The sequence below is a fragment of the Cavia porcellus genome, unplaced genomic scaffold (genome assembly GCF_034190915.1).
Source record: "Cavia porcellus strain 051 isolate PalLab524CR breed Dunkin Hartley unplaced genomic scaffold, mCavPor4.1 scaffold_19, whole genome shotgun sequence".
Taxonomy (NCBI): domain Eukaryota; kingdom Metazoa; phylum Chordata; class Mammalia; order Rodentia; family Caviidae; genus Cavia; species Cavia porcellus.
This window is the reverse complement of record NW_026947502.1, coordinates 57,787,897-57,814,328: the sequence shown is the minus strand read 5'-3', so window position 1 is coordinate 57,814,328 and position 26,432 is coordinate 57,787,897. Positions and strand designations below refer to the sequence as shown.

At 40.6% G+C, this 26,432-nt stretch overlaps 1 long non-coding RNA gene across 1 annotated transcript in view; it reads left to right on the top strand.

Moving 5' to 3' along the window:
• LOC134471730 (uncharacterized) overlaps positions 1 to 22,263 on the top strand; it is an 83,677-nt gene extending 61,414 nt beyond the window's left edge. Inside the window, exons 2-4 of the long non-coding RNA XR_010041321.1 lie at positions 16,740 to 16,873; positions 17,475 to 17,569; positions 22,055 to 22,263. This is a non-coding gene — a long non-coding RNA (uncharacterized LOC134471730). The remainder of the gene's footprint in view (positions 1 to 16,739; positions 16,874 to 17,474; positions 17,570 to 22,054) is intronic.
• Positions 22,264 to 26,432: the final 4,169 nt, after the last annotated feature.

The window sequence follows — 26,432 nt, the reverse complement described above, 5'->3', positions numbered from 1 at the left end:
AGATATTGAAAGGGGAGAAGCATTTTAGAGGGAATCCTGCTTCCGGCCCCCATGGGTGGGTCTCCTTGGAGGATTGTTACCCTAGCCAGAGTGTGACCTATCCTCTCTGGATCCTCCGTGTGGCTATCAGAACTGCAGCTCCCAGGACAGACTGTTCTACCAAGTGACAGGTAGAGGTCGCTCTAATTCTGGACCCCAAGAACAGGAACCTTTGTCAACCTTAGATTATTCCCCGTTTATCCAGATAATCCCCAATACACACATCATTTCAGCACAATCCTTTTCCTCAACACTTTTGTTAACTTCCTCCCACGCTCAGTCCTTTTTCTTCTCTCTCTCCTTACTCTTTCTCAGCAGTGCTCAGGAGCTCATTTCTTGAAGTCATTTGGCAATCCTTCACCCTCCAACTCCGCGATCAGTGATGTCCTGTGAAATCAACCATGACCAGAACATTTACACACGGAAGTTAGCACACACTAGATCCAGACTTGCCCAGTTTGCTGGTCCCTCTCTACTTGTCTGTCTTTCTGTCTATCTGTCTCTCTCTGTCTTTCTCTTATTTCATCAACTTCTTTCTACCATGATTAGCCTCCTCTTTTTCTTCAATCCAATTCCTTCTTTAACACTTCCTACCTTTTTTTCACTTTCTGAGACACGACCATCACCAACAATGTAATAATTAAAATAATATAAAGATTATCCAAACGCTTCATAACCGAAACAATATTAAAACCATAGAAATCAACTTAAATTTTAAAATGTGGATGTAAAGGGACTGAAAATAATGCCCTAACCGGTAAAAATTTTCAATGATTTAAACACAACTTTTCCTTATAAGTTTTTATTAGTTCGTGTTTGAAGTCAGTGATGATTACATTCATCATGGGGTGGTGGTATGTCTCACCCTTAATAGTTTCTTCATCACAAATCGCATCCATTTTCCATGACTCAGATTCATTATTCTTTGCATTACAGTAGTATCCCATTGTGTACAAAAATCGCATTGTCTTTATCTATTTGTCCATTGTTGAACATACAAGCCACTTCGAAGATTTGGCTCTTACAAGTTGTGCTGCTGTGTACACGAGCACTTGTGCACCCTACCAATACAATGTCTTCAACTCCTCTGGGAAGAAACCTAGAAGAGAGAGAGCTGAGTCAGATAGAATTTATATTTTCAGTTGTGCGAGGAATCCCACACAGATTCCCACAGTGGTTGTTCTAGTTTACATTCACACTTACAAGGTAGAAGTGCTCCCTTTTCCCGTAGCCTCTCCAACATATGTTCCTATTCTATTCTTCATGATAGCCATTCTTTCTGAAGTAAGATGGAATCTCCAAGTTGTTTTACTTTGCATTTTTCTACTGGTCAGAGATGCTGAACATTTTTTTTTTCATGTATTTACCAGCTATTTGTACTTCTGAGATGTGTGCATTCATTTCAGTTCGCCATTCTTTATTAAATCTTTTATTCAGGGGAATAATTTCCTGATTACTTTGCAAGTTCTAGATATCATCCTCCATCCAACAGTAGCTTCCCCAAATTTTTTCCATTCTTTTGTCTATTCAAGAAATTTTAATTTTATAAAATCCATTTTGTAAGTCTTGATGTTATTTTTCCTGCAATTGGGGCTGTGTTTAGAAAATCCATGCCTATGCCTCTATCTGGAAGACTTTTACCAATTTTACCTTCCAGAAGACTAAATGTTTACGTTTTAATATTTAGATCTTTTATCCATGTTGATTTTAGTTTACTATATGGTGAGGAATATTGCTCTAGAGTCAATGGTCTGCATGTGGATAACTAGTTTTCTCAGCGGTATTTATTAAAAAGAGCATTGTTCCTTCAGTGTATATTTGGCTGAGTTTCTAATTCATTCCATTCACTCTCGTGCCTGTTTTTGCATCACTAGTGTGCTGTTTCTATCATTATTGCTTTGTAATGTAACTTGAAAATCAGAATTTTGATGCCTCCTGCTTTGTTCTTAAAGCCCAAGATTGCTTTGCTATCCTGAGTCTTTGTTGATTCTATATGAAATTTACAACCCTTCTCTCTAGTTCTGTGTGGAGTGTTATTGATACTTTGAATGGGATTGCCCTAAATCCATATATGAGCTTTGGGAGTTTCCAAGAATAGGGGCAGTCTTTCCATTCCTGATGCCTTCTTCCATCTCCTGTTTCAGGACTTCAGCTTCTGTTGTAGAGGTCTTTCACTTCCTTGCTTAGGCTAATTCCTGATTATTTCATTTTCTTGATGCTATTGTGAATGCTATTATTTGCCTAAATCTTTTGTTGGTGGGTTTATTATTGGAATACAGGAATGCTATTGATTTTTTCTGTTTTGAACTTTTATCCTGCTTCACTACTAAATTTGATTATCAACTCCGAGTCTTTTGGCGGAATAGCTTGGGGCTTCTATGTAAATGATCATGTTGTCTCTAATAAACTTGGTTTGACTTCTCCCTTTCCTTTATGCACCCCTTTCATTTTCTTCTCTTGCCTGGTTTCCCTGGCTACATTACAGGTTCTATATTGAAGAGGAGTGGAGATAATGGAATTTTTGTCCTGTACCTCATATTAAAGGAAGAGCTTTAGGAATTTTCCCATTTAATATGATGTTTGCAGTAGATTTTTTCGTAAGTGGCTCTTATTAGACAGACAAAGTCCTTTGATACCTCTTTTCTTCAGGATTTATATCATGAGCAGAAGTTGGATTTTGACAATATATTGTCTGTGATTGTTCAGATGATCGTGTAATTTTTGTCTTTGTCGTACTTATCTGATACATTGCATTTATTGATTTGTGTGTGCTGAACCATTCCTAAGGTGAAGCCCTTCATCACACTGTGTGATCTTCCTAATGATTTATTGTGTTCTATCTGCTGGTATCTTATGGAGGATTTTAACATCTATTTTCATTAAAGAAATTGGTCTGTAATTTTCTTTTTTAATCTGAATCCCTGTGTGGTTTTGCTATCAAGGCAGCCCTAGCTGTTAGGATTGAATTTGGGGGTGCTCCCTCCCTTTCAATGTCAATAGACTTTGAGGAGCATTGGAGGTTAAGTCTTCCCTAAAGTTCTTACAGAATTCAGCAGTGAACCCATCAAATACTGGACTATTCTTAGTTGGTATTTTTTTAATTACTGTCTCAATTTTATTGCTTATTATTAGATTATCCAGAGGATTTTTATTGCATCTTGGTTCACGTTTAGTTATTCATGTGTATGTGGGATTCTGTCCATTTCCTTTTGATTAACCTGTAGATAGATAAACCATCTCTACACTTCATATAAAACAGCAGGAGACGGTCAGCATGCAAGGTCTCTGATTCGCTCTCAGCTAAATCATGTGACAAAGCTAAATATGTGTGACATGCTGGTCTATCCTTTGTGTGGTAAGTATAATTCTAAGACAGTCTCCAAGGACCAAGACCTTGTGCAATCCCTTCCAAGTGTTGATGACATCTGTGACTTATTTCTAACCTACAGAATGTGACAATGCTGATGGAAGCTCACTCTGATAACTACATTATGCTACATGGCATAGGTGTTGAGATTTTGCACATACAATTAAGATGTCTAAGTAGTTGACTTTTATTTCAAAGAAGATTATAAAAAATGAGCATCACCTAACTAGGTGCGCTTTACAAGAGGATGCAGAGACCAAAGAGAAAAAGTTTAGAGATACTCTATCTAGAGGGTAAAAGAAACAGGCTACTGTAAGTTCTACAGCTTTAGTGTAACAAATTCTGCCAACAGCCATGGAAGAGTGAAAGTGGACCCTGGGCTTCTGAGGAGACTCTAATTGATCTTACCCTTTGATTACAGCCTTGAGGAACTGAGCAGGGGACCGTGTTCATTGGTTCCTGGACTTCTGACTCATGGAAATAGTTTGATAATAAAAGTTTCTCTTGAAGCCCCAGATTTGTGTCAGTACAGTGGAAGAATATGAACATATCCTACCTCAATTAAAAGATGTCTACTTGAAGTCACAAAACAATTTCTTAACCATTTTTTTAAAAAAAATTACACAGTAAAATACTATTATTCTATTCTACTGTCTATGGAAGGCTTAGGCAATATTTCTTAGGTCCAAATCTCTTAAACTACCATGATGTCTGTGTTAGTCTGTGTTCTCCAGAGAAAGAGAGCCAATAGGAACACTGTATATGCGTGTGTGTATGTGTATGTAAAAAACAAGGAGCTGGCTCTTAAATTCCGAATTTTGAGAAGTCCAAGGTTTGAACTTGGCAGCGGCTGGCCTGAAGCCCTAGAAGAGAAGATGGTATGGCCCCAGCCCAAATCGGACAGCCTGGGAACCAGGGGAACTTATGATAGACCTTCTAATGTGACTTTCAGCCCTAAGTCAGAAAAGACCAACATTTGAGCTCAAAGACAGTCAGAAGAATTTAGCTTTTATTCAGGCTTTCTATGTATTGAGAGTGGCCCACAACACAGAAGAAAGCAATCTGCTTTACTCAGTCTACTTATGCAAATGTGAGTCTCATCCAAAATCACTGCCATGCACACCTCCAGGAATAACAGCTAACTAAATGGCTGGGTGCCCCAGGGTAAATTCAAGTTGACAGTTACAATTAACTATTACAGTTCCTATAACGGTGACAATAGCAGCTCACCACTTTAGTTTCTAATTTTCAAGTGATCATGAGTACTGTATCTATTTGCCTTTGACTTACATCAAATTGATTCTCTCTTCATTTGTTTTTTGTTATAGGTGTCCTTTGTATCATTCTCTAACTCCTTTGGGTTCCGTTCTGAGATTACTCATTCATTGACAGTTTACTCATTGACTCTTTATTGCTAGATAGATAAGCTGGACTCTGTTAGCCTGATAAAATACAACGCTATACAGCAGTACACCAGTCTCACTGAAAAGACATCTGAGTCACAGGTCATCCAATAGTCGCTTGATGAAAACGTACTGTGTGCAGTGCTGGATGTGGAAGACACCCTCAGGTGTCTGAGCGGATGGCTGAGGACGGTCCCCTGAGCAGAGTACAAAGTAAGCTTCTTCTGTGGGAGATGAGAGCTTGGACATCTCCTCCCCTCAGATCCTGCATCTCGTACCGTTCATTGGGAAAGCTGTGGAAGGCTTTCAAGGCCTTCTTCTTTCCTTGTGGCTACCCCTACCACCAGCACACTGTGTCTCATTCACAATTCCTCAAACTTTCCCATCTGCTTTTGACTGACACTTAAAATCTTCCAGCAGAACCGATTCTCTAAGGATAAAGGCCAAATTCTTCAGACTTACCATCAAAAAAATTTGAAATACAGCTGCAGAATTCTTTTTAGAATTGTCAGTTTCAGTTTCTATATGTTACACTCATCCCTGTTCTGATGCGATTTTGTTTGTCTTTGATTCTTTTTGCCCACTTCAAAACCTGGATCAAATGTCATCTCTTCTGAGAATCTCTTTGGATTTCTGTAACAATTCTCGCTATATAGAGTCGGCACATAGCAAAATTAATTTTTTAAAAAAACTGTAGCATAGAATTGAGGTTCAGGGACAGACTTGACTTTTAGGTACCTGAGTGCCTGTGAGTCGGACTAAAGCCAAGTCTGGCTCGGGTGTCTTTCAGGGCCAATTTTTTTCCATGTGGAATGGTCCCCAAGCCTGCCAAGTTTTTATCGCTGCATGTTTACATGTGATATGTGTGCATGTATGTCTGCCCATTTATATGTGTACATATGTAAATAATTTTGCATGTTCCAGTATGTATATACTTCTGTGTAATTGGGGTTGTATCTGTATGTGTACATGCTCCATACATGGTTTTGAACAAATGAGAACAGGTGTATGAGCACACATACACATACAGATACATGCAGATATATATTTATTATTCACATTCTCTGATTTTTTATGCATTTAACTATATCATGAGTGTGCTCCTAAGATAGTCAATTTACCACTAGCATATCTATGTGGTCTCACTTTAGGCCTACAGGTGTCAGGACAGAGCTGCAGACATCACAGTGGCTTTGGCCTCCCTTGGATATCCTGCGGCCCTGCAGATGTTAATTTAGATGAACTGAAATGGAGCATGAGATCGAGCAGGATGACTGCCGAGAGTCCATCTCGGCTCCCAGCTGGGCCACAAATGGAGCCTGGAAATTCATCCCTCCCTGCTGCCCAGTCCAGGTTCAGGGTCTCTTTCCATTACCCTTTGTTGACACCCTTGGCTCTGCTTTCTGGAGTCTCACTTCCTATAAAGCTCAACAACAACCATCGGAGCAGTGCAATCTTCAGGATCCCCTGCTGTAATATTTACATCAAGTCCGAAGAAACACATAGCTGTCACCTCTCCCCTGAGAGGGCTTCCACATTTCCACCTAATGGATTCTGTTAAGTGACAGTTTCCAGCTGTTGCCTTGATTTGTCTCTTTTTTTTTTAATTTAAAGAGGAAGAAACAAAAAAATACATGGAGAAAAAAAGGGTAGAAATAATATAGAATTACAGAAAAATAAATGGTAAGAAATCACCAGTTGGTAAGTTACATATTGTCATCATAGAAATAGTAGTTCAAGTTACAAAATTCAAGTATGTAAAGTGACATTCAAATAGTGACACTGCCAACAGTTCTGCTCAATGATCTAACAAAAACTTAGTAATACGGTTATCAGTCCTACACACTTGTTTTTTTATCTTAAAGAAGGTAAGATTAAACATATCAAAACAGTTCAAAAACAAACAATTTAAAGAAATACAGATGTCAAAGCAAGTCCACTGGAGATCTTCACTGTTTATCTAATTGTCTCTAGTTTCTTCCAAATTGTTGTCCCCAACTTCATGCACATTAAATACATACTACACATTACAGAACTAATCAAATCATTACAGGATGATGAAGGATTTTTAGGTCTTCAAGATCTGACATTGGGCACGACAGTAATAACTACCATAGTGTCTCTCATTCTCTTCGTAGTAGCTGTCCTTATCTTTACATATGCGGAAATTGAACTTAAGAGACTAGACTAATATCATTCTGAACAGTGAATAATAGTATTGCTGTATTTTATATCATAATGCTACAGAATTAGCACTGGATTTCTTAGTGTCTCTTCTTCAGAGTATCTGTTCATTACATCTTGTATTATATAATATATTCCCATAAATAGTTAAAAAAATTTCTCATGTGTGAATTTCTACATCTATATCTATCCTCTCTGCATTATAGGGAAAAATAAATCATAACAAGACAGCAAAACAAATTCCTAGAAAAACATGCAATGAAAAAGACATATAAGACCACAATATTAGGTGATCTACCATAGTTACTATGCTTTCTCTTGTTATTTTCAATAGACTTTTCCACATCATCAGGCTTAATATAGTTAAGCATAGTATTACACAGCTATTTTTATAAAAACACAACTTTGAAAACATTGTAGGACTTGAGAGCTGTTAATAATCAAAACCAGTATGGATATCTTTTATATCTTGTTGTCTTCAGAGTAGTTGCCTCTACTTTTAGGGTTGATACTATCAAGCACACCAAATTCAAATAAAATCAGCCAAGGCAAAAACCACAGTCTAACGAATTAGATTCAAATAAGATCAGTCAGAGTAAGACAATGTAAGTAATACAGGATTTCAGTTTAAGTTAATAGGAAATTAAGGATACTTACCATTGTATAACCTGCTATTTTTGGGTCAGTTGTCTGTGCCCTCAAATCTAATATGAATGGACAGACAGGAACAAATTAAATTCAAACTAAACAAAGCGATAAGACTATTGTGACTTTTAAATCCTGATACACTATTAACAATGAACTCTCCTTTTTTATAGTTTTTTATAGTGTATCAAAGCTATCTATACTAAAGATTATAGCTTATCGTCTCTGCCTCATGTCTGCTACTCTACTTTACTGCTATAATTTGTCCACCTTACTCCCTCATTCCACTGTCTGCCCCATTCATTGAGGCCTCTCTGCCACTGTTGCTGGAATCCTGGTATCCCTTCCTCTCTCTCTCTCTCTCTGGAATGACCTTCAGCGCTCTCTGTAGGGTTGGGTTGGTGGACATGAAATCCCACAGTTCCTCCTTGTCTTGGAAACATCTTATTTCTCCATTAATTTTGAGAGAGAGTTTTCCTGGGTGTATCAGTCTTGGTTGCAAATTATTTTCTTTCAGGGCTTGGAATATTTCCCCCAGGCCTCAATTTGAGAGTTTGTGTTAATAAATCTGTTGTTATTTTGATAATTTTCCCATTGTAGGATATCTGCTTTCCCTGGCTGATTTTAGTATTCTGTTCTTTTGGTGGATTTCTGGAATCCTGATTATTATATGTTTGGGTGTAGATCTGTTTTGGTTGTAGGTGGCTGGAGTTCTGTATGCCTCATTTATCTGGATACCATTTCTTTTTCCTATACTTGGGAAGTTTTCCTTTAATATATCTGTGAATATTCTTTGTGTTTCATTTTTGGTTGCTCCTGCTTCCTCACTCACATGCTTTATTCTTAAGTTATGTATCCTTTTGTCATCTTCTAGCCTTTGAATAGTTTCTTTCTGGTTTCTCATCATTTTAAAGAGGTCTTTTCTTTCATGACCATATATCATAAGTCTCCAAGTTTCAAAAGGTTAACTTTAGTTTCTGTCAAGGCATTTGCCAGTGTTTAACGGAGTTTTTAGTTTCCTGGTAATCTCTTTGGATCTGTTTCATGTATTCTAGGTTATGTTTAAATTCTTCTTCAGAGGTTTCTCTTTCTTTTCTGATTTCCTCTGTTATTCCATCTGTGTTCTCTTGGGCAGGGCTTATAATTTCTTTAATTAATCTCTTTATATCTTACCTCACTTGGATCAGAAGTACAGTTTTAAATTCATTTATGAGGTCATGAAAATATTTCTTTATTTTGGCTGATGCTTTGTCTAGTATTGGATGGTTACTGTGCTGATTCTCTTCTGTGTTTACTTCTCCTGGGCTTATTTTCTCACATTCTGCAGCTGGAGATTTTTTTTTATTTCTATCTCTTGTCATGTTTCTGGTTTCTTTCAGACTGGAGCGTCCTGGGGGTCTCTGGCCCTCTGTGTATTGCTTAGGGCCTTTCCGAAGCATGCTGACTTGGGTTTTGGCTGCCCTCCCCAATTTGTTGTTATTTGAGGTAGGCAGGGATGCAGGGACAGTGCAGGCTAGCCTCCAGCCTCTGTACCAGTCAATCCACAAGTTAGGCTGTGCCTTGCGGATGTCACAGAGTCATGACTATTTTTTTATCTGCTTATTGGGTCCCAACCAGAGGCATGGTTCAGCCCCAGCAGATCCTGCCAGTTCTCTCTGTGCCAGAAGCAGCTGACTGATATCACTGTTGTGCAGGGGTCTGCCCAAATCCTAGCTGTCCTCTACCAGACCTCTCTGCGCTAGGGGTGAATATGTGATGTCACCGTTGCGTGGGCTCTGCCCACCTCCAAGATGTCCTTCACCCATCCTTTCTGTGTCACTGATGCCGCTGTGGTGGTGGGCTCTACCCAATTCCAAGATGTCCTCCAGCCAGCAACAGCAGCCGGGACCCAGTCCCTAGTACTCACCAGGACTCAGTGCAGATCTTCCTCTTGGGTCCATTGCACATTGCACTGCTTGTCTTCAGTGAGTTCCTGGAACATCAAGGATCGGTCAGGAAACTGCGCGGTGTCTGGCTTCGGAGCTCCGGAGCTTCTCGTAGTCTCCTCCAGTGAAACGAGGCAGCCCTGGCTGCTTTGTGGCATCCCAGGTCTCAATTTCCAGCATTCGCCAAAAGCCAATACAGCTTTTCTTCTTGGATCCACTGGTCAATGTGCCATGTTAAGGGTGCAGGATTCACAGACTCCTGTTATCAGCAGCTGCGGTCTCAGCACGATCTTAAATCTTCCAGCCGTGCCTAGTACAGCATGGAATGGGGCTCAGTGAGTACATCGGGCTTCAGCTCTCCATCCATGATTTTCCTTCCTTTTCCCAGTTTTATTTTTCCCTTTGGTTGCCACCTTGTTAATAAGAATCGTTATCCATTCATCTAGCCCTCTCCATGTTGTCATATTCTAGCATCTAATATGATTTCTCCAGAGAGACTCTCCGCCCAATCCCCTAGCAAGCCGCCATTTTTGAAACTCTCTCGTGGTTTGTCTCTTAATGTGGTCAAAGGTACCTTGAGGATCTAAGAGACTATGTGACTGTTACTCTGAGGGGGAGACATAGCCCTCAGAACCTTGAATTCCCAGTCCTGTGGAACCATTGTGTTGATGACATTCTTAAATTTTGCAGCCCTGGGAGTCCTCTGAGGACTTCATAAATGTGTATTAAAACCACAGTGCCAGACCTAAGCCTTCTTTTCTCTGCCGTTTACAAAGTCAGTGCTCAGAATTCCTTAGTGAATATAATAAAGTGAGTCAGAGATACACAAGTCCCCATGCACCCTCCAGATTCAAATCCTTTGCCTCCAGCTTTGAGTTTGCTGCTTCTATAACCACACTGAATGACTTGGAGCTGATTGATCAAACCTGCCACGCTCTGATGTTTATCACCTATTAAGGTCATTAATGCAGCTAGTTTCAAAGTGCATTAGCACAGCTCCTGGCTCTTTACTCACTGTAGTCAGAGCCATACTTTAAAATGCAAACCGGATTGTGTCACTTTATGCTGAGAGCTATTCAACGGGTTCTCAATGTTCCTAGAATGAAAAATAAAATTCCTAATGGAGTTTAACAATGTGAAGTCTCCCATCTCCCCAGCCTCAGCTCACGGTCTATTCCCAGAGTTTCTTCCATAAAATACACCATCTGTCTTTGTTTTCCTAAGTCACTGTGCTCCTTTAGCTCGTGAGGTTCTCTGGCCATAGCTGTCTCTTTCTTCCCCTTCTCTTTATGGGTCAAATATACTAATACTCAGATCTCAGTTCTGATGCCTCTCTCTTCTGTACTTCCTCCTCTGGGCCAGTGTTCTCTTAGCTTTCTTACAACAGTCTACATAAACTCACCTCAGCTTGCAATTGCCCAGGTCCATCACTGGCTTCATTACAGTCAGCAGGTCTCCATCTGTTTGAGTGCTTCTTGTTGGATAGCTGTCTTCCCCAAAATGCAGGACAATGAGTCTAGCTCAGCCTTGAGTCCTCTGTATGGATCATTGGCAGTTGTACATAGCACACACTTGGATATCCAATGAATCAGTAAATGAATGAGGAAACACAAGGCAGCAAAGCCCAAACTTTGGCTTGCATGTTGTTTTCAGTTCGAGTACCTCACACCAAAATAGCTTCCTTCTAAAGACATATTTACAGTGCTTGGTTAAGCTGTTTTGCTGATGAGAAAGAAAAATGCACTGCACAGCATTTGAGCTGCCTTCCTGAGATAAGGAACCTGGCTTATGAATCATTTGCAAAGTTTGGAAATTTTCCATTTGAACATTAGCCATTATTTCAATGATCACATTTTCCATGAGCACACAGTTCAAATAAGATGATAATAAATATTATTATAGACCTCAAAAGTTCTATGGGAACCAAAGACAGGGAGACTAATCTCTCAGGAAAATTGGGGGAGTCATCATACAGAAGCTTTTGCCTGAGTCTGGAAGTTTAATAAAGCTACTTTCAACCTTAGTCACCTGCCCTGTTCCTGGCTAACTCTAACTACTTTAGTGGTTTACCTAAAGGTCACCTTCTCTGGAAAAATGTCCCCGACACCATCACCCAATCAAGTTCCATGCTTCCAGGGTATTTTCCCTGTTATACCTTCAGTTTTTTAAAAAATCTTCCCTGATGTTTCTAAGTTTCTAAGTTCTACAGAAAAAGGAATTAATACCAAGTTACCATGGCCTGACTCAAAAAAGTCATTCAACAAATTCTCGGCTACTTAATGAGTGAAGGATAATGAAAGAGGATCAAAAGGAGAAACTCCTGAAACTGCTCCATAGAACTTTTAAGGAAAAGAATGTAGATACAGCAATTAGTTGTGATGAAATATCAACACACACACACACAAAATGAGAGAAAAAAAGCAAAAAGAAAGAAAACTGAGTGTATCAGTTGTCTATCAGTGAGAAAAAATATTTGCTGTGGAGAAGTGAAATTTGTGGGGCATAGAGAGAGCAAGCCTCAAAAGGTCAGTGGGAACCAGAGTTTCAAAGCCTGTGAATCAGAGAGCAGAACTTGAACTTTTCTGCATCATAAATCTCTTATATTGGGGTACAGTAGCACCAGATTTGTAAAAGTCACCTCGGTGGGCAGATAACAGGATAATTGTGGGGTGGGAAGAGAATAAAATTGAAGAGAACTTTCACCAAACTACTGTAAATAGGTTAAGGTTCATTTTTCAGCCTTGGTACTACTACCATTTTACGCTGGCTAATTTTTGGTTCCAAATGGGTATTTGTGCACTGTAGAATGATTAGCCACATCTCTGACCTCTAATCACTAAATGTCACACGTATCTGTCTCCTAAAGTGTGACACCAAAAATGTTTCTAGACATTGCCAAGTATCCCCTACGGAAAATGTTACCCCTTCTCTATGGAGAACCACTGGTCTAGACAATAAGTTCTAACCATGGCTGACAATTATTAGGGCAGCAGGAGGAGCCAGACACTAAGGACTTTGCATGAAAGCGGACTCCTGTGGGAAGTAACCCTTGGTCACTGCAGCACGGCAGGTGTGCTGCTGGGGCCCAGGGGCTCTTCTACTAGACCTCACGAGGCTGCTCCTGCTGTGCCCCTCCTCCTTTCAGAGGCCAGGAGGACAGCCAGCTCTATACAATGTCATCTCTTCTGCTGCATTTGGAATCACCCAGTCCCTGTCTTTCTTTGATAATGGAACTGTGATTCTCTGTTGGGATAGGACTTTCTCTACCTTTAGTCCATGGGCTTTGATTGAGCTACTACTCCTGCGTCATAGGCTATCATAAGAAACACAGAGCTCTGAGACCAGTAGAAGCAGCGGGTGCAATCATGCCACCAGGGAACAGCCCATGTATGAAAAAAGTCTGTGTGCAGAAAAGGAGCCCAGAGATGATGGGGGCCAGTCAGAGCCCTGTGCTCTGGGATCATGGGAACCTGTAGCTGGACCATCCTGCAACTCATCAAAACTGAGACAGTGAATTTGTATTTTTATGTAAACCAGTTTAGTTTGTATTTATCTGAATTTTAGTATTAGTCTCATTGTTCAGAATGAATAGCATTCATCTTAAAAATCCAAGAATATCATTCCAAAATCTATAATAAGCACATGACATAGAATCAAACGTGAGTCACATCTATGCCTGATCAAGGATGCATGCATTCATTCGCTGATCAAAATGTACTGGATGCTCATTTTGCACCTGGCAATGAGCTAGACTCGAGCATTCATGATGAAATCAGGATGGACTTGGGTGCCAAGGACACACACTCTCATGCCCAATAGATGATGTCACTCCCCACTGCATATTACAGTTGCTTAGGGAGGTTTTATAACATTCTCATGCCTGAGTTTCATACAAACTGTTATACAGAATTTCTTAGAGGTGACGTTTTCAGACTTTGCTATTTCCTGAAGTCGCTCTAATGGATGATGAGAGTGTAGTCCTACTTTACCAAAAAATCATCTGAGGCACAGAGAAGTTAAAAAATGTACCAGGCTGAAACACTGGGGAAGGACGAGAGGTAAAAATGCAGATTTGAACCCACATGGGGCCCAGCTTCTGTCCTCTGGATAACTAAATGAAGTGGCAATTTGAAAGCCTCAGTAGTACCGTGGCATGTTTAGTTCAGCACAATTATAAGTAGGCTAAGCTTGTTTTCAAAACGCCCAGCTTCTCCTTGCCTTCCCTTGTCCTCGTCTTTGTCAATCTCACCTGCACAAACATTTGCCTTCCTCAGGCACAGGATTAACAAATTTCCTCTCTGTGCTATTAGAGATTCTGATGGGTTAACTAATGGTCAGCTTGTAACACTCAGCTGAACTGAATCAGTGTGGTGCTGGGTGTGGAAGTCCCACCTGAAAACTCTTACCTGCAGCATAGAAGCGGAACTGGAGGGAAGATGGTTTGATGTTGATTCTTCTGGGAAAGCTTACATGCTGGTTTTCCTGATACGAGCTTGGTTGTTCTCATCGTTGGAGGAACTTGCATCTTATTTGCTGTCACTGAGAATGGCTGTGGTACTTCTCAGGGGAGCTCTGGTCCTTAGTTTGAGTATTGCTTCCTGGCTCCAGTGCAGAATCCTCAGCCTGCTGGCACAGCTCCTTCACCCCCCTGGTACAGACTTTTTAGTTTGCACCATTGACCTTTGGGCCTTCTCAGTGTAGATCCTTGATACAGACTTGCATGAGGCACTGTCCTGGGTTCTAGGCCTCCAGTTGGACACACAGAAGACATTGCCATGGGCTATGGGTCTTCAGCTGGACGCATTCAGGACATTGCCATGGGATCCTGACCTTCACTGGATTCTTTGGGTCTTAGTGTGTGGACAGATTTCCTCTATTCTTGCACTTGACTTTTTGAATGAATATTATAAAATAATTCTATAAATTATGTGTGCTGTATTAAATCTTTCCCCTTGTAAACCCTGAGTATGACAGAAGAATTGTGTCCAAAGATTATCTGCACCGATCATGCACAATGCAGAGTGAGCTTACCTAACTGTGCTTTCGTGTCTAGCTGGAGTCACACGTGTGTGTAATGGGGAGGGGTAGAGGACAGTGGCTTGGATTAGACGATGCTCTAAAATCTCAGCATTGCTGTTTTAACTTAATTGAGCTTTGCAATTTCAGATAAATTGTCAAACTGCTCTAGGCCCCAAAGTCACATATTTAATGTGGGAACAATAATCCTTTTCTTGCTTTGTGTTTGGGAAGAGTAAATTGAAACATACTTTCAGCTTTTAGCAAAGTGCCTTGAACAGGAGAAGCAATTTGTGATACCTACTTTTACTGGAATTTCTCTATATTTGTGCCTCATTTCTATATGTCCAAGGTTGTCAAAATGTTTAGTAACAATTGGAATGCCCAATATTTTTAATCACCTACTGTGTGACAGACTTTACCTTGTATTGTCTCAGGTGTTCTTAAAATCAAATGAATAACATAGGCAATTTCGTTGTCCACATTGCATATACAAACAAAAGCAGAGGGATACCACTCAAGACTGCACAAGAAAGTATGAGAAACTTAAGTGGTCCAACCTGGCTCACATTCTAGAAACTTCCTTTTGGGGAACAAATATCAGCACTGCTATTACAATAAACCTGGTTTTTGTAGTCAGTAATGTTTGCACACATTGGGTGATCTTTACAACATAATTTACAAATAACTGAACAGAAGCCAGAGAGATGGTATTATTGTATGGATGTGGTTACAGACTTAGTATGTCTTAACTAAGAGTGTTGATAAAGAGAGATTATATGTATCCAGGAAAAAGATGTTCATTTGTAGAACCTTAAACCCCAACCCATGAGGGAAGGACTCTAGAATCTATAGAATTTCCATTTATAAGTGCACTCTTTTGTTAACCCCTAAGCACTCTTTTCTACTTTGCTTGGCCAGATATTGATCTCCCTTCTACCTAGAACCCTCCAACTCTTGGGGTATCCACTCTGGTCCTTACCTTAAGGGTCACTTCCTGGCTCCAGTGCCAATCCCTCAGCCTGAGGCACAGACCCTTCATCCTGCTGGTGCGGACTGCCCAGCTTCAACATTCTAAGGTGACTCCTCTGTGCAAACAACGGACACACTTGTGCACTTTGAGTCAGAAAGAGATGCTTTATGATTTAAAAACTCTCATTGCATTAAAGGATAAATTCTGGCAATATTTTCCAGTAGAGTAATCAGCCCAAGTCTATCACATTGAATTAGTGGCAAGGATAGTTCCTGGGATTTGATTAATTCCCCTATTATCATCATTGTACTCTCCGACTGAATCTCATCTACATATCCCAAGAGAGCATCATTGTTTAAGTTAAAAGGCGCTTGAAATCAAGTCACACAGTGATCGTGTGGACTGGAATCAATGCAGGCTATTCAGAGAAAGGCAGGGTTTCCAGAGTGGATGGAAGTTGTGACTTTTTTGAAACCTACTGTTTGTCCCACTTTCCAACAGAGTCCACTGAACACCCACTACATGCAAGATGCCGCATGATGCAGTTCACTATGCTACGCACAGGAAGCAATACATTTGAAATAATGTTGCGCTATTGATCGTATATATTTCCTGGTCACATAGGCACATCTAGATGCAATTTAAAACATTCGATTACTCAGATTTAAATGGGAGAATCTGTTTTTTGGTAGCTGCGTAATGTAACTGACTTAAACCTGGCATCCTATAGACATTGCCCACGACTATTTTGACAAAGCCAGTATGAAGCAACAGATGTTTTTCGTTGTTGCTGCTGCTGATGCTAATTTGCAGCCACACTTCACATTATGCAGGAACTACAGAACAATGAAATTCATAATTGCAATTTAGTTACACCGAAATGCTGCATAAGCCCTCTGATTAAAAAAACAGCATAAAAAGTATGTGGAGGTATTGTCAAAGCCTTGCTGGCTTTACATTTCTGAGGCATTTAGCTGCCTGCAGAAAGATCTGTAAGAGAAAAACCAAGAATGCTTTTATATGTTAGACAACAGTAAACTTTAAAATACTGTTTTAAAACAATTTTCAGTCTACAATTTTAATGTAGAACTTCGGTCCTAACTAATTGCTAATCTCTGGAAAAAGGGTATAAATTTGAATAATTTAAATGTAAAATTGTAGAACAATTTGAGATCTTTCTTTTACAGATTTATTAATGCCACCTGATCCGTAGCCTCTCCAGATCACTGGGATGTACGGAGGTAGCTGTCTCCATCCAATTGATGAGGAAAGAGCGAGAAAAGAGGAAGAGAAAGAAGGAAAGAGGAGGGACAAAGGAGAAGTAGGTGCACCTCTCCTTACACTCGGAAAACAACCTGCCACGCAGTGCTATCCCTTCTGTAAGCAGCCCCCACATCAAGGGAGCTAGGGTGTTGGCAGTCTGCAGCAGGATTCTTCTCTGGTTTAGGAGAAATGGAAGTGAGAATGCAAAGCTATTGGCAATTTTAAGTATGATTCTTTGCCCAAGTGATAAAGAAGACGGCTCCTATTCTGAGCACATCGCCCACCTCAGAATGTGCAGTGCCCTCTGATGCTTCACGGACTTCAGTGTGCAGAGCACCTACCCTAGAACCTTGTTACCGTGCTAACCCTCTCTGGGTGAATCTGAATTCTATTCCTCTACGAGCTCCTCTGTGCTGCTACTGCTGGTGCTCACTGGGCCCTCCTCGAAGACTTCCCCTGTACCCCAGTCAAGTGGAACCACTAGCTCTTTCTTAAACAGCTCTGTGCTCCTTTCACACTTCTTTTCCAACCCTTCCCTAAAGGTTTTCTATGCTCCCCGCTCCACGTGGCTCCTGAAGATTGCACACGAGGTGGTTTTCTGTTCTCCTAAACCACAGAACTCACGTCAGGGCTAAGTGTGAAATTTCTTCTTTCCTCAGGTACTTATGCTACCACATTTCCAAGCTGCTCAAAGCACGGTGCATCCATGCTGGAAGAAGAAGAGAGAGACACCATCCTCAGACGGGTTTCCTGGGTATCTGACTTTGCTAATTCAATCTCCCGCTCTGTGTCTTGGGGTCTCCTCCACTTGAAGCTTTCCTTCCCAGTTTCTGTTTGGCACGGCACACATTGGGGTGCTCAGAAAGTATTCATTGAGTTCTACCTGGTGGTTCAAATCTAATGGGGACTGAAACTCAGATGATTTTACCAGCAGCTACGTGCAGTCCCCTACTGGTTTCCTTTAGCAGGTTCTTTCTGGGTCTTAGAAACAGCATCATGTGGAGAAGCCTGCAGTGCCAGCCACATTGCTTATCTCTCAGCCACACATCTTTGGTGACATCAGGGAGTGATAAACCCTCCATTGTCAAACCGTGTGCCAAGGTGGTCCTCACATGACCTGTGGCTTTGGCAGCAAGCCTGTAACCTGAGGCAGGCCAGCAGAGCATTCTCTTAGGCTATGGTAATAGTTTGCTTAGGCACGTGACTCACTTAAACCAATGAGATGCAGTCTGGTGCTCCCTTGGGACTGCACACTCTTCTTTTTTTTTCTTTTGGACTTGAACCTGGTGGGATGCTAGCCTGGAATAGCTGAAAAACAAAGCAGAACTGAGAGCAATAGAGCAGAACTGAGAGACAAGGGGAGGCGAAGGCTCAAAGATTGATTCAGCTGAGTTAAAGCCAGGGCTCCTTCTGGCCTGTGCTGTTCTATGACACAACAAATCCTCTGGCTCATGAGTTTGGGTTTTTTCTCATTTGCAGCCAAACTGTCACTAACTGATAGAGAACCTGAGAGCCTTGCCTAAACCCCAGCTCTACCTCTCACTAACTCAGTCATTTAAGTTCAGCTTGCTCAGGATTTAAATAAGGATAAAATATTTCCCTGCTGGGTATTTTGAAGATGAAGTGAGATGGATGATGCTTCGGCCCTCTCCTTGCAATACCTGCACCAGGTGTAGCATCTATAAAACTTACCCCTCCTCTTCCCTTGCCACTCCCCTCTCTTCCCTTCTCTGTCTTTCTGGAAGCATCTATCACCACCAGAGGGAGAGGTGTGCAGTGTGACTGCATTGTACAGGGCTGCAACTCCACGACCAGGTGCCACACTCTGTGCTGCAGACTGCAGGGCTCCCCAGCTGTCCTTGGACAGTGACACACCGCACTCTGGCCATAGACTCTGGCCATTTTGTAACTTGATCAATTGCTTTGTCTTCTGTGGACCTCTCCATTGAGAAAAGAAGAATGGAGATGATATCTAAATTCCCTTTGGGCCCTAAAATAGGTTTTCTTTCCTGAAATCCCTCCCTACTCAGCTGAGTCTAAGCTCCCTGTGTATGTACTCAGAGTGAGACCAAGAGCAGGGTGCAGAGAGTGAGGTGCCTGGCACAGGCTGTGAGGAAAGTGCTCAGACCTAGCACTGCTCGCTGATGTTCAGCAGGTTTTCTTGGCTTTGGCTCCCTGGGAGTCCTGGCTTAGGGTAAGGGACGTGGAATGCTACATTCCCCATTGTTGCTCAACCAATGAATGCTGTGTAACAGCCTTGACTGGTCAGTTGTGCCAAGAAATCCAGCCTTTCAAAGACTCAAATGAAGATTCACTGGCTTTTGAATTACAAATCAGGTATTTTTAAGTGACTTCACTCTTTATTAGTATATCCTTGTAGTTCAAAGTGATTGTAGTGAGTGTGGGGAGTTGGTACACATACATAACGCTCCTTAATTCCTGTTTCTCCTTTTCGTCTACTGTCCTTCCCCTTCCTTCCTGCTTCTACCAGCTTTGGGTCCCCTTCCTATTTGCAAAAGTGCTGTTTTTGTCACTTGTTTTCCAATCCTGTTCTCTCCTTTCAAATAGGTATTCTCTCACCCATTTGAAAAACCTCCCTATTTCCTCTCTCCCTCTTTATCATCTAGATCCCATTCTCCATATATAGGACACATGTCATAGAAGTCATATAAGAGAAGCCATGTGGCATGTTAACCTGTGAGTCTCTCTTTTTCTTTTGATACCGGGGATTGAATTTATGATGTCTCGCTTGCCAGGCAGGTGCTTACACCACTGGACTAAATCCCCGGCCCGTGTGTCTGTCTTCTTTCACTCCACATTATGATGGACCAAACCGTCCATCTACCTACAAATGCCTTGGGTTTATGGATTACACTGTTCTTTCAAGAGTTCCAATTTTGATTCTGCATTAGCATTAGCATTAGCACTCTGAACCTACGGCCCTCCTACCCCAGCTTTTTTAGCACATCACGAGCCCCACATCATCCCAGCTTTTCAGAGGACTTTCTTTGACAAATATATCAACTGCATCTGAAGAAGAAAGACAAGACAGAACTTAAAAATCCCGCCTCGGATCTTTGTTTCATCTTCTGACCACAGGCACATCCTTCAGTGAGAATGAAGTTGCTTCCACTCCATTCATACCTAACAAAATGTGTGATACTTAATTCTATACATCAACCCATTATGACTGGGTTAAGTGGTCACCAGACAGTAAGATGTTAGTTGTGGTGATGCAGATGATTGAGAAAAGTTGTGAGCTGAAAGAAAACCTGGGAAGTGCCAAGTGTGGAAATAAGGGGAGGCAAAAGTTGCATAGAAAAAGAGATTTCTGAGTCACATATTTGACGCAGATATCCACATACACGTGAGCACACACATATGGCTGAGTGCACAATACTTTACATGTGATGTTTCATTTACGGTTCACAACAAGAAAGCAAAAAGTTGTGGCTATCTGCATTTCATAGATGAGAATGCTGAGACTGAGCCAAAATCTTTTTCTTAAAATCACACCAGTCAACATGGCAGGTGAGTCACTATGGGGAATGAAGTGTCTCTGATTTTAAAGACAGCCAAATCATCTTAACTGATTTGCAAAAAGTCAATGTTCTTTGATGGACTATTGACCCTTGATGCTTCCAGTGGTTTCAGAATTTCTGGTTTTCAGCTAAGTTACACAGGAAGCAGTTTTAATTCTCTGGCCACCACTGAAGCTAGTTTTAATAGCCTGCCCCAGTGGATAGAGTAACAACTCCTTTTGAAGAAGGAGATGCTGCATTTCCCATGAACTATCACAACTGTGGCTGCACAGCTCCCGTTATTAAAGGACCCACAGTGGCTGCTTAGTAACTCAGAGGTGCGTGAAGGCTATTTCTGTACTCAATCCATACACAGATCTACCATCACCTCGGTCACAAATGCCTGCTGAGCATCGTCAATTTTGACAGCTCCGGAGAGGATGTCTTCCGCAATTACTATCCTTTCAGGAAGGCAGCTTGGAGTGTAATTTCGAGTGTAATTTACCTGGTCTCTTTCCAAATCCAAAAGTCACAACTTGCCACATTTCTTAAAAAATTCAAAACAGCCGTCTCAAGGACCAGATCCAGTGAGGCTTTAGCTGCTCTCCGAAAAGGCATCTGCTGTGAGAAATCAGATTAATGACATTTGGTCTCTTCCAAGTACTCAGTAGTGGGTGGAGAATCACAAGAGACCAAGGGGACAGCTCCAGGAGGAAGTGATTGCAGCGAGCACACTTAGACCCAGCGGCTAGGCAGAGCTGAGGCCTTCAAAGGGGTGGAGGACGACCCTGGCATTGCCCAAGGCAGTCACTCGGTTTCCCTTCCTTGGTGAAAAGAAGATGTACAGAGTAAAACTACCTACCTAGAGAAAAATGGACTTTTCTAATATGTTTTTTTTCCTGTTCTGAGAGTCTATTCACTAAGCTACATAATTAGCCTTTTATTTGTTTATTTCTTTATTATTTTGGTAAATTGCTAAAATCCCTAGACTGAGACTGAACTTGTGATTCTCCTGCCTCAGCCTCTCAGAGTGCACACCAACAGCTGGCTTTGGGTGATTTCTGATTAATGCAGAAGTATGCAGGTTTCTCCTCACTTCAGACTACATGCTTGCTGAAGAGATGCCATGTAAACGGTTCTCCAAAAAATAATGTAACACAGGGAACACACGTACAGGTTAAATAGCCCCTACCACAATGCTTGTGACTACAAGGTTTTTACTTTCTTAGATTTTTAGATTTTAGAATATCTGTGTAGACTCTACTTGTTGAATATCTCTAACTGAAAAATCTGAAATCAAAACTCAGAAACATTTTGCTCAGGCTCAAAAAGCTTTGGATGTTGTAGCATTTCTGATTTTCATATTAGAAGTGGTTAACTTATATAGACTATCTTTTGCACTGATGTGATCTATTAGGTATTATTAATAGCTTATATAGTCTGAAAAATATGAGAAAAGTCAGGGCCAAGAATCTGCCACACTGGTAGTAGGAGGATCCAACAAGAAGCCAGCCTGCCAGCCTTTTTGGGAAGCCTGCAAGCTGTGCTGCTCCCAGGAAGAGTCTGAGCTTCTTGCTTATTCTGTGCCTACCAGTGTGTGGTCTGAGAATCAAAGCCCCCACTGCAAGCAACCTGCTGGTTAAGAGGACAGGTTGAGTTGATAGCAACTAAGGTACTTAAAGCCACTAAATGCTTGTACTGTTTGGTTGTTTTTGCAGGCCTGGGACCAACAATCTGAGCATCTTTTGGGAGGATGACAATATGCAAATATAGCAAGTATGAACTATTTCCTTCTACCTTGTCTTTGAAATCCAACATTTTCTCCCTGTTTTGCTTTGATCTGATTGTTTTGCTTTACTGACTATTCTGTTTTGATTGATTTTATTGTGTTTTGGTTTTGGTTTGATTTTGCTGTATTTGATGAAATGGACAACTATCATGAAGAAAACAAAATATACTATGGTAGCTAATGTTGTTTTGTTAGTATCCTGCTTTGAAGCTCTGTACCAACTTGGCTGCTTTGTTTTAATTGGCTTTGTTCTGTTTTGCTTTGTTGGATTTTACTATCTTTAAAATAAAAACAAATTTATAAAATTTTTTTAAATTTCAAAAGCCAGTTCTTATTTCTCCTTTTAGACCACTTGTTAAGCCAATCTTGCATATTATATTTTTTTCAGTTTAGTATCTGTGGCAATTTAATGGTCAACTTGTAACACCCAGCTGAACTGAATCAGTGTGGTGCTGGGCATGGAAGGCCCACCTGAGGATTGCTGCCAACAGGATAAATGGAGAACTGGAGGAAAAGATGGTGCACTGTTGATTCTCCTGGAGAAGCTTGTCATGCTGACTTTCCTGATATAAACTCAGCTGTTCTCATCAAAAGAGGAGCCCAGAACCTCATTGAAATTGAGGATGTCTGCAGTTCTTTTTAGAGGAGTTCTGGTCCTTAACTTGAGCATCACTTCCTGGCTCCAGTGCAGATCCCTCAAACTGCTGGCATAGATCCTTCATCCTGTTGGCACAGACTTCCTCGTTTCCACTGACTTTTGGATCTTCCCAGTGCAGATCCTTGATATAGACTTGCATGCGACATTGTCGTGGGCTCTAGGTCTTCAGCTGGACTCATGCAGTACATTGCCATGGGATCCAGATCCTCAACTGGATTTTTGGAGTCTCTAGTGTGTGGACAGATCTCTTTTCTTCTTCTGCATTTGACTTTTTGAGTGAATATTATAAAAATAATCCTATAAATTATAAGTAAGTCTATTTCCTGCTAACCCTGAATACAACAGCATCCTTCCTAAGTTGAATAATCCATAACATCATTATTAACCAGATGAAAGGCTGTAAATCTCTGAGCCCTTGGCACCAGACACAGAACTAAGCCTCAAATCTATTTCTCAAAAATCAAACAAACAACTGCTTCTCAGGCACATGAATTTTACCTTCATGGATAGTTCCAATAATTTCCTAAAAACTACACACACGCACACACACATACACACACACAAATAGCATAATCTTGTCAACAGACTGTGTGCAGTTTTTCATATGCACGTACACACACACACACACACACACACACACACACACATGCAGTGTAATATTCCAGGATGGCCATCTGGTAACCTGGAAATAAGAAAATTTATTTAGATATGTGTGATATTTCCAACTCTTTAATCTACATTTTCTTTCCCTCTATTTCTATTCCCCTCCTTCTGCTATCTGTCTACCCATTCACATACGACCTTTCCCTCTGGCCATAAAGCGCTGTAGTTTAGAGTTCTACTTAACTGCCAAAGAAACCAAGGACAGCCAAGTTTTGATGTAAAATATTATAGAAAGAAGTCCATTATTTGTGAAAACTTAATAGATATGTTTGACATAGATTCCTGGTAAGCTAAATTCACTTTATGTGTATGAGTTTCCACAGGAAACAGAGGATCCAGGGTAGAAAAGGAGGGTAATCTTCAGACAGGAAAGCACAGAATTTTTCACACAGACCTAATTTAATTATAGAGGTTGTTCCAGAAAGGCTGCCTAAGGCCCAAAAGAGCCTCACATGGGATTTGCAATGCTGGGGCTGCGGATTCAGCCAACACCCCGGGCGTTCTGCTCTCATCTAGCGGGCCATGGCTGGGTTCTTCACTGGCAACTGCACCCGCTGCCCACCGTAGCTCCTGCCTCTATGCCAAGAACTATTCCACAGCCTTGCAGTTTACAGTGAGAGCTAAACCACAGGCTCCAGTATAGTCTGTGCATGCTGAAGGTATGCAGTTTTGTGACCAGTATCTCTCACACATGAGAAAATTAAAATCTAGAGATATTAACAACTTGCTGAAAGATACGGGAAGAGCAGGGGAAATATTACAAGGAATCAACAAATGGGATCTCACCTGATTAAAAGGCTATTTCACAAGAACAGAAATCACCAACGGACTGAAAAGACAACCCACAGAGTGGGAAAATATTATACTCAATTTTCCCTCTTACAAAGGACTTCTATGCAGAACATATAAAAAAGACTGAAAAAAATCAGACCCTCCAAATTCAAAGACTCAATTCAAAAGTGGGCTTTTGAGATGGATACACACTTCTCAGATGACGAAATACAAATGACAAAGAAATATATGAAAAAAAATGTTGAGATTTGCAACTTAAAACAAAACTGAGATTCTGTCTCATCCCAGAAAGAGTGGCTGTCATCAAGAAATCAATCAATAACAAATGCTGGAGGGGTTGTGGGGAAAAAGGAACCCTTTTCCACTGTTGGTGGGAGTGTAGAATGGTACAACCACTGTGGAAATCAGTATGGAGGTTGCTCAAAAACCTAGGATGGGAGGCCTCATTTGGCCCAGCTGTTGCCTCTCTGGGTATCTTCCAAGAAGAATTAAAAACATTATACCACAGTGATATATGCACACCCATTTCATAGCAGCCAGATCTTGAAAACAACCTAAATGCCCATCAACTGAGGAATGGATAAAAAGATGTGGTATTTCAATATAATGGAATACTACTTGGCCATAAAGAAGGATAAACTGGAGATTTTATAGATAAATGGTAACTTGAGGCCACACCCATAAGTGAATTAAATCAGACTCATATGTGTAAACATCATCTTGGCTCACTAGTGTGAGAAATTGAATGAGTAAATAAGATCCAAAATGAACAGTAGATATGATGATCTGGGAAGAAACTGTTATGCTAATATTGTTTGGACAGGATACCTTGTACTTTGAAAAGCTAATTCTAAAACAACACGCAATGTATTAATTATGATAACTGTCCTGTTAACCTGTTTTGAATCTTTGTTTCATTGTTATTTTTGTCTTTTTTTCTCTTTAAAATTAAGAGAAGGAAAGTGATTCAGGCAGGACAGTGGGTGCTGGAGGAGCCTTGAGCCTTCAGACTGATTTTAGTCATCAGACTGGGTAACTGCACTGTGGTTACGTTGGAAAACAATTTTACAAGATCAGTGAGATTAAACATGCGTGTATGATACAATCCAAAAACTGCCCTTTAGGTGTGAGAGATTACAACAAAGCTTAGTATTTTAAAACCCTCTGAACTAACAGGCAGAGCTTATTTTCTCACCTTGGACTCTGGGGTGCTCTTCTGATTTGTTTTGACCAAGAAAGGAACATAGAAGTGACATACTGGGTCTGAGTCTGAGTCTCAGGAACCTGACAGTTTCCGTGCTTGCTGCTCTTGGAAACCCTGCTGCCTATGAACAAGCCAGGTCCTGGGACAGGAAGCCTCTCAGCCTAGCCATGTGAGACCAGATATTCCCTGGGGAGGACCACGGAGCAATGAGAGGCCTCACTCAAACCAGTGAGCCTGTGCTCACCCCAAAACACCAGCTCATGTAACTGTGAGCTAGTGAGTGGCAGTTGGACATCACTAGGTTTTTTTAAAAAAAATTTTTTTAATTTTAAAGATAAAACAGAATAAAAGCAATCAAAACTAACTAGTGTAAAATATACATGACTTCAAAACATTACAAAATCAACAATAGTTACCATAATCCTTTTCTTTCTTTCTTTTTTTAATTTTAAAAAAACGATTCAGATAAAAGAGGACACAACAAAACAGGTCAGAACAGAACAATTTAAGCAACATAGTGTTTCACTACAAGACAACCTGACATGACTGTAGCTACCATAAGGTCTCTTTCCTTGAAATATTTGAGGATACCTTCATATACTATAGTATCAAACATAACAAGTCAGTATAAAACCGTTCAAGAGAATGAAAGTATTACAGGGTATTCAGAACCAACTAAACAGAAAATGAACAATGGTTACTGTATTATCTCCTTATCCATAAAAACTTTTGTTTATACTATCACATCTAGTAAAATCCAATAAGATACAACATGATAAAACCAATGGAGACAGAAGAACAAAAGCTTGTTGGGACTTCAAAAGAAGATGATGTTAAATCAGCACTAGCTATTATAATATCTTGTTTTCTTCAAAATAGCTGTTCATACCATCAGCGACAATAAAATCAAACAACCCAGAATGAAACCATTCCAACTGATGAATGAAAACATTATAATACTTCAAAACCATATAATGGAGAATCATGATT